Source organism: Lampetra fluviatilis, chromosome 66 (genome assembly GCF_964198595.1).
Source record: "Lampetra fluviatilis chromosome 66, kcLamFluv1.1, whole genome shotgun sequence".
Taxonomy (NCBI): domain Eukaryota; kingdom Metazoa; phylum Chordata; class Hyperoartia; order Petromyzontiformes; family Petromyzontidae; genus Lampetra; species Lampetra fluviatilis.
The window spans coordinates 4,739,784-4,748,165 of NC_136340.1; positions in this window are offsets into that span (position 1 = coordinate 4,739,784).

Below are 8,382 nucleotides of genomic sequence, written 5' to 3' on the forward strand. Positions count from 1 at the left end.
GAGGTTCCAATGGTGTAAATGCTTTACCCCGAGCTCTCATACTCTGATGGTGCATTGTCTTTGAGTTGTACGCCTTTTGGCGTCATCTGGTCCAACACCATGTGAGACTAGGCTCTAAGGAAAGCTGCCTCGGGTGTGGACCAATCAACTTCAAGGACAGTGCATACATTATCAGAGTTGTGTGTTTTGTTTGCATTCCGACCGCAGGTATTACGGTCAATGCAAACATGACTCCTTGTTAAAAAAGGTGTCAGCTTTGTTGCCAGATAGAAGGGTAAAAAAACAATTATCATATTTTTTACTGGCAAATGACGTTCCAATGGTGGACGTCAACTTTGTTCCACCAATAATTTTCCCTTCCAACATCGAGAGAGAGATGGGGGGTGGAGAACGAGGAGGAGGAGATCAAGGCATATATGGGTAGCGGGAAAGTCAGCCAATACTGCCACCGTACCCTCGCCTAGGTCGGCTCGGCCTCAAATGACACCCACCGGGGAGACAAAGGCGGCCGGGCGTGGTGCTGGCCACCCACCCCCTCGTGTGCCACAGTGCCGGTAGCCCTCGCGGGTTCGCCAACAGCACTTGCCCCTGCAGTCTGTTAGAGGCTACACGGGGGAGCTTTGCCTTTTGACCCAGGTTCGATTCCCGCTCGGTCATTTTGTGTTTTCGTTTTCGATATCGTCATCGAATGTGTGATCCATTTCAACCCATTGCAATCCATTGCAATGACCTTGCAACCCATTGCTAGCATGCGCAATACCCTGTAATCCATTGTAATGCCGTCGAATTCCTTGCAAACCCTTGCAATCCATTGAAATACCTTGCAATCCATTGCAATCATGTGCAATACCCTGCAATCCATTGTAATGCCGTCGAATTCCTTGCAAACCCTTGCAATCCATTGAAATACCTTGCAATCCATTGCAATCATGTGCAATACCCTGCAATCCATTGTAATGCCGTCGAATTCCTTGCAAACCCTTGCAATCCATTGAAATACCTTGCAATCCATTGCAATCATGTGCAATACCCTGCAATCCATTGTAATGCCGTCTAATTCCTTGCAATCCCTTGCAAACCCTTGCAATCCATTGCAACCCATTGCAATCTGCTGCAATCCGCTGCAACCCATTGTAAATCGCTGCCCTGTATAACCCGATGGTTTGTAGCGGTCTCCATTAAACTCCACTTTGTCTACTCTGTACTCTCTCGCACCGTGTTGATGATGATGATTATCAGATGAATGTACGGCTGTAGCAGGAGGAATCCGAAGACCTATAAAGCTCTTTGCTTCACAGATGTCCAGTGAGGTGCGGGTCAGAACAAGGCCGTAATTAAAATAAATATATATTTGCTAAAACATTTTTTTTTTTTAATGATATGCTATGAAAATAAAAGAAAACATTTGCTAAACCATGGCCACAATATCTGGACTTGTCTTCATATAACAATGCATAGATTTGTGTTTATATGATTGTGGTTGAGAGAGAGAGAGACACGCAGACTGCAAATATACAGCGGCAGCAGGCATCATCAGGATCGGGATCGACCCACGACCTCCTGTACACCAGGCGAGGTAGTCAACATCTCCTAGCCACCGTGATGATGATGAGAGAGAGACACGCAGACTCCAAATATACAGCAGCAGCAGGCGTCGTCAGGGTCGTGATGGAACCGACGACCTCCTGTAGACCAGGCGAGGTAGTCAACATCTCATAGCCGACCGATGGTAGCAGCAGCAGCAGCGTTGTGATGCAGGTGCCACGATCGCTCGTTGTGGATGCATCACCGGAATGATTCACATTCTTTGTTCTTTCGGTAAAGTCAGGTCGATAGAAAATAGAATGAAAAAGAAAAAAAAATTGCCTTAATTTTAAACTTTTATTTAAATTTCTTGTTCTAATCTATTTTTATTTTAAATGTATTTATATTTAAAAACATGTTTTATTTCTTTTTATTTTCTATCCACGTGACTTTTACCGAAAGAACCAAGATCGTGGATTGCTGCAGTCACGAAAGTAAAAAGTCGGAATAATTTAATTATTTACCAGCCCGAGGCTCCACCCCCTCGGCGGGCCCCACCCCTCTTCCCACCCAGCCCCCGCCCTGCACGTGACCACGCCCACACACGTGACCACGCCCAAACACGTGACCACGCCCACACACGTGACCACGCCCACACACGTGACCACGCCCACACACGTGGCCACGCCCTGTCACGTGACCACTCCCACACAGCTCAGGCCTTGCCTCGCGGTCAGAGCCGCCACCACCCACCGGAGCCCCGCCCCCCTTAGCTCTAGCCCCGCCCCCCTTAGCCACGCCCCCTTAGCCACGCCTCCTAGCAGTAGCCTTGCCCCTAGCAGTAGCCCCGCCCCCCTGGCTCCGCCCCTAGCAATAGCCCCGCCCCCCTAGCAGTAGCCCCGCCCCCTTAGCCGCGCCCCGTAGCCCTGCCCCTAGCAGTAGCCCCGCCCCCCTAAGCCCCACCCCCCTTAGCCCCGCCCCCATGATGCCGTAGCTCCGCCCATCTGCTCTGAGGACACGCCCCCCCCCGCTCTGCCCAACAGCCCCGCCCTTGCTTGAAGAGGGCAGACGGGGGTCGCGGCCCCCCCCCCACGATTTTTGTTTTTGGGCCCCCTCCAGTTGGGGTGGGGGCAGTGGGGGGAGGTCAGTGGGGGGGGGGGGGGCAGTGGGGGAGGTCAGTGGGGGGGGGGGGCAGTGGGGGAGGTCAGTGGGGGGGGGCAGTGGGGGAGGTCAGTGGGGGGGAGGAAGTGGGGGAGGTCAGTGGGGGGGGGCAGTGGGGGAGGTCAGTGGGGAGGGGGCAGTGGGGGAGGTCAGTGGGGGGGGAGGTCAGTGGGGAGGGGGCAGTGGGGGAGGTCAGTGGGGGGGGGGGAAGTGGGGGAGGTCAGTGGGGGGGGGGGCAGTGGGGGGGCAGTGGGGGAGGTCAGTGGGGGGGGGGGAAGTGGGGGAGGTCAGTGGGGGGGGGGCAGTGGGGGGGGCAGTGGGGGAGGTCAGTGGGGAGGGGGCAGTGAGGGAGGTCAGTGGGGGGGGGGGGAAGTGGGGGAGGTCAGTGGGGGGCAGTGGGGGAGGTCAGTGGGAGGGGGGGGCAGTGGGGGAGGTCAGTGGGGGGGGGGGCAGTGGGGGAGGTCAGTGGGGGGGGGGGGCAGTGGGGGAGGTCAGTGGGGGGGGGGGAAGTGGGGGAGGTCAGTGGGGGGGGGGCAGTGGGGGAGGTCAGTAAGGGGGGGGGGCAGTGGGGGGGGGCAGTGGGGGAGGTCAGTGGGTGGGGGGAAGTGGGGGAGGTCAGTGGGGGGGGGGGAAGTGGGGGAGGTCAGTGGGGGGGGGGGGCAGTGGGGGAGGTCAGTGGGGGGGGGGGGGGAAGTGGGGGAGGTCAGTGGGGGGGGGGGGAAGTGGGGGAGGTCAGTGGGGGGGGGGGGGGGGAATTGGGGGAGGTCAGTGGGGGGGGGGGGGGGGGAAGTGGGGGAGGTCAGTGGGGGGGGGGGGGAATTGGGGGAGGTCAGTGGGGGGGGGGGGGAAGTGGGGGAGGTCAGTGGGGGGGGGGCAGTGGGGGAGGTCAGTGGGGGGGGGGGGAAGTGGGGGAGGTCAGTGGGGGGGGGGGGAAGTGGGGGAGGTCAGTGTGGGGGGGGGGGAAGTGGGGGAGGTCAGTGGGGGGGGGGGGCAGTGGGGGAGGTCAGTGGGGGGGGGGAAGTGGGGGAGGTCAGTGGGGGGGGGGGGAAGTGGGGGAGGTCAGTGGGGGGGGGGGGGGAAGTGGGGGAGGTCAGTGGGGGGGGGGGCAGTGGGGGAGGTCAGTGGGGGGGGGGAAGTGGGGGAGGTCAGTGGGGGGGGGGGGGGAAGTGGGGGAGGTCAGTGGGGGGGGGGGCAGTGGGGGAGGTCAGTGGGGGGGGGGAAGTGGGGGAGGTCAGTGGGGGGGGGGGGGAAGTGGGGGAGGTCAGTGGGGGGGGGGGCAGTGGGGGAGGTCAGTAAGGGGGGGGGCAGTGGGGGGGGGGCAGTGGGGGAGGTCAGTAAGGGGGGGGGCAGTGGGTGGGGGGAAGTGGGGGAGGTCAGTGGGGGGGGGGGGGAAGTGGGGGAGGTCAGTGGGGGGGGGGGGGGAAGTGGGGGAGGTCAGTGGGGGGGGGGGGGAAGTGGGGGAGGTCAGTGGGGGGGGGGGGCAGTGGGGGAGGTCAGTGGGGGGGGGGGAAGTGGGGGAGGTCAGTGGGGGGGGGCAGTGGGGGGGGGGGCAAGTGGGGGGGGGCAGTGGGGGAGAGGGGGGGAGTGGGGGGGGCAGTGGGGGGGGGGGCAAGCGTGGAATGGACGTGAGAGCCTAGAGAGAGAGTGTGAGTGAGTGACAGTCTAGTGAGAGAGAGAGAGTGGGTGAGTGAGAGAGTGGGTGAGTGAGAGAGAGAGAGAGTGGGTGAGTGAGAGTGGGTGAGTGAGAGTGGGTGAGTGAGAGTGGGTGAGAGAGAGTGGGTGAGAGAGAGTGGGTGAGTGAGAGCCTAGAGAGAGAGAGAGTGGGTGAGAGTGAGAGAGAGAGTGGGTGAGTGGGTGAGAAAGAGCGAGTGGGCGAGTGAGAGCCTAGAGAGTGAGAGAGAGGGTTGCGGAAGAGGCAATGGTACAGGAAGTGGAGGGAGTTGGCCTGCTCTGTGAGTGGTGGAGTTAGTGGGGGGCACAGGGTGAGTGGTGGAGTTAGTGGGGGGCTGCAGGGTGAGTGGTGGAATTAGTGGGGGGGTGCAGGGTGAGTGGAGGGGTGGAGTTGGTGGGGGGGGGTGCGGGGTGAGTGGTGGAGTTAGTGGGGGGGGGGTGCAGGGTGAGTAGTGGGGGGTGAGTAGTGGGGGGGGGGTAGTGGGGGGGTGAGTGTGGGGGGGTAGAGGCTGCTAGGACAGGAACTCTGATCGGCGTACGGCGGAGGCAGGTGAGTCTGTGCATCACCACCACCACCATCACCACCATCACCACCAACACCATCATCACCACCATCACCACCACCACCATCATCACCACCAACACCAGCACCATCATCACCAACACCACCATCATCATCATCACCACCACCACCATCATCATTGTCAACACCACCACCATCACCATTGTCAACACCACCAACACCATCGTCATTATCACCATCATCACCACCATCACCAACACCATCATCATCACCAACACCATCATTATCACCACCATCATCACCATCATCACCACCACCACCATCATCATTGTCAACACCACCACCATCACCACCATCACCACCATCGTCATTATCACCATTTTCAACACCACCATAACCATCGTCATTATCACCACCATCGTCAACACCATCATCGGCAGTTTTACTTCCTCATCATTCACACAGACAGCCATGACCGCGTGTAGTGTTCTGTGTGTGTCGGTGTGTGTGTGTCGGTGTGTGTGTGTGGCGGTGTGTGTGTGTCAGTGTGTGTGTCGGTGTGTGTGTGTGTCGGTGTGTGTGTGTGTCAGTGTGTGTGTGTGTCGGTGTGTGTGTGTGGCGGTGTGTGTCGGTGTGTGTGTGTGTGTCGGTGTGTGTGTGTGTGTCGGTGTGTGTGTGTGCTCTGTGTGTGTGTGTGTCGGTGTGTGTGTGTGTCGGTGTGTGTGTGTCGGTGTGTGTGTGTGTCGGTGTGTGTGTGTGTGTGTCGGTGTGTGTGTGTGTCGGTGTGTGTGTGTGTCGGTGTGTCTGTGTGTCGGAGTGTGTGTGTGTCGGAGTGTGTATGTGTGTCGGAGTGTGTGTGTGTGGCGGTGTGTGTGTGTGGCGGTGTGTGTGTGTGGCGGTGTGTGTGGCGGTGTGTGTGTGTGTGGCGGTGTGTGTGTGTGGCGGTGTGTGTGTGTCGGTGTGTGTGTGTCGGTGTGTGTGTGTGTCTGTCGGTGTGTGTGTGTCGGTGCGTGTGTGTGTGGCGGTGTGTGTGTCTGTCGGCGTGTGTGTGTGTCGGTGTGTGTGTGTCGGTGTGTGTGTGTCGGTGTGTGTGTGTCGGTGTGTGTGTGGCGGTGTGTGTGTGTCGGTGCGTGTGTGTGTGTCGGTGTGTGTGTGTGTCGGTGTGTGTGTGTGTCGGTGTGTGTGTGTGTCGGTGCGTGTGTGTGGCGGTGTGTGTGTGTCGGTGTGTGTGTGTGTCGGTGCGTGTGTGTGTCGGTGTGTGTGTGGCGGTGTGTGTGTGTGTCGGTGTGTGTGTGTGTCGGTGTGTGTGTGTGTCGGTGCGTGTGTGTGGCGGTGTGTGTGTGTCGGTGTGTGTGTGTCGGTGTGTGTGTGTCGGTGTGTGTGTGGCGGTGTGTGTGTGTCGGTGCGTGTGTGTGTGTCGGTGTGTGTGTGTGTCGGTGTGTGTGTGTGTCGGTGCGTGTGTGTGTCGGTGTGTGTGTGTGTCGGTGTGTGTGTGTGTCGGTGCGTGTGTGTGGCGGTGTGTGTGTGTCGGTGTGTGTGTGTCGGTGTGTGTGTGTCGGTGTGTGTGTGGCGGTGTGTGTGTGTCGGTGCGTGTGTGTGTGTCGGTGTGTGTGTGTGTCGGTGTGTGTGTGTGTCGGTGTGTGTGTGTGTCGGTGCGTGTGTGTGGCGGTGTGTGTGTGGCGGTGTGTGTGTGTCGGTGTGTGTGTGTCGGTGTGTGTGTGGCGGTGTGTGTGTGTCGGTGCGTGTGTGTGTGTCGGTGTGTGTGTGTGTCGGTGTGTGTGTGTGTCGGTGTGTGTGTGTGTCGGTGCGTGTGTGTGGCGGTGTGTGTGTGGCGGTGTGTGTGTGTCGGTGTGTGTGTGTGTCGGTGCGTGTGTGTGTCGGTGTGTGTGTGTGTGGGGAGCGGTTAGCGCGCTGCACTACGAATCTGGCGACCTGGGTTCGATTCCCGCTCACGGCAAACACTGGTGACGATTATCTGAACCGGTGCTGGGCCTCCCCTAGGTCGACTCAGCCTCAAATGAGTACCTGGTGCGGTGTGAAAAACATCGCCACTAGGGAGACAAAGGCGGTCGGGCGTTGCGCTGGCCACCCACCCCCCTCGTGTGCCGTTCCGGCCTTCGTAGGCGCTCGCTAACAGCACTTGCCCCTACAGTCTGTTAAGGCTACACGGGGGATCTTTGTGGGTCTGTGTGTTCTACTCGTTGCACCTGCAGGGTCTGTCCCGTGACCTCCTCCTGCACCTAGCCTGGCACGGCAGTCAACCCACGGCACCTGCAGGGTCTGTCCCGTGACCTCCTCCTGCACCTAGCCTGGCACGGCAGTCAACCCACGGCACCTGCAGGATCTGACCCGTGACCTCCTCCTGCACCTAGCCTGGCACGGCAGTCAAGCCACGGCACCTGCTGGGTCTGTCCCGTGACCTCCCCCTGCACCTAGCCTGGTACGGCAGTCAACCCACGGCACCTGCAGGGTCTGTCCCGTGACCTTCTCCTGCACCTAGCCTGGCACAGCAGTCAACCCACGGCACCTGCAGGGTCTGTCCCGTGACCTCCTCCTGCACCTAGCCTGGCACGGCAGTCAAGCCACGGCACCTGCAGGGTCTGACCCGTGACCTCCTCCTGCACCTAGCCTGGCACGGCAGTCAACCCACGGCACCTGCAGGGTCTGTCCCGTGACCTCCTCCTGCACCTAGCCTGGTACGGCAGTCAAGCCACGGCACCTGCAGGGTCTGTCCCGTGACCTCCCCCTGCACCTAGCCTGGCACGGCAGTCAACCCACGGCACCTGCAGGGTCTGTCCCGTGACCTCCTCCTGCACCTAGCCTGGCACGGCAGTCAACCCACGGCACCTGCAGGGTCTGTCCCGTGACCTCCTCCTGCACCTAGCCTGGCACGGCAGTCAACCCACGGCACCTGCAGGGTCTGTCCCGTGACCTCCTCCTGCACCTAGCCTGGCACATCAGTCAACCCACGGCACCTGCAGGGTCTGTCCCGTGACCTCCCCCTGCACCTAGCCTGGCACGGCAGTCAACCCACGGCACCTGCAGGGTCTGACCCGTGACCTCCTCCTGCACCTAGCCTGGCACGGCAGTCAACCCACGGCACCTGCAGGGTCTGACCCGTGACCTCCTCCTGCACCTAGCCTGGCACATCAGTCAACCCACGGCACCTGCAGGGTCTGTCCCGTGACCTCCCCCTGCACCTAGCCTGGCACATCAGTCAACCCACGGCACCTGCAGGGTCTGACCCGTGACCTCCTCCTGCACCTAGCCTGGCACGGCAGTCAACCCACGGCACCTGCAGGGTCTGACCCGTGACCTCCTCCTGCACCTAGCCTGGCACGGCAGTCAACCCACGGCACCTGCAGGGTCTGTCCCGTGACCTCCCCCTGCACCTAGCCTGGCACGGCAGTCAACCCACGGCACCTGCAGGGTCTGTCCCGTGACCTCCTCCTGCACCTAGCCTGGCACGGCAGTCAACCCACGGCACCTGCAGGGTCTGTCCC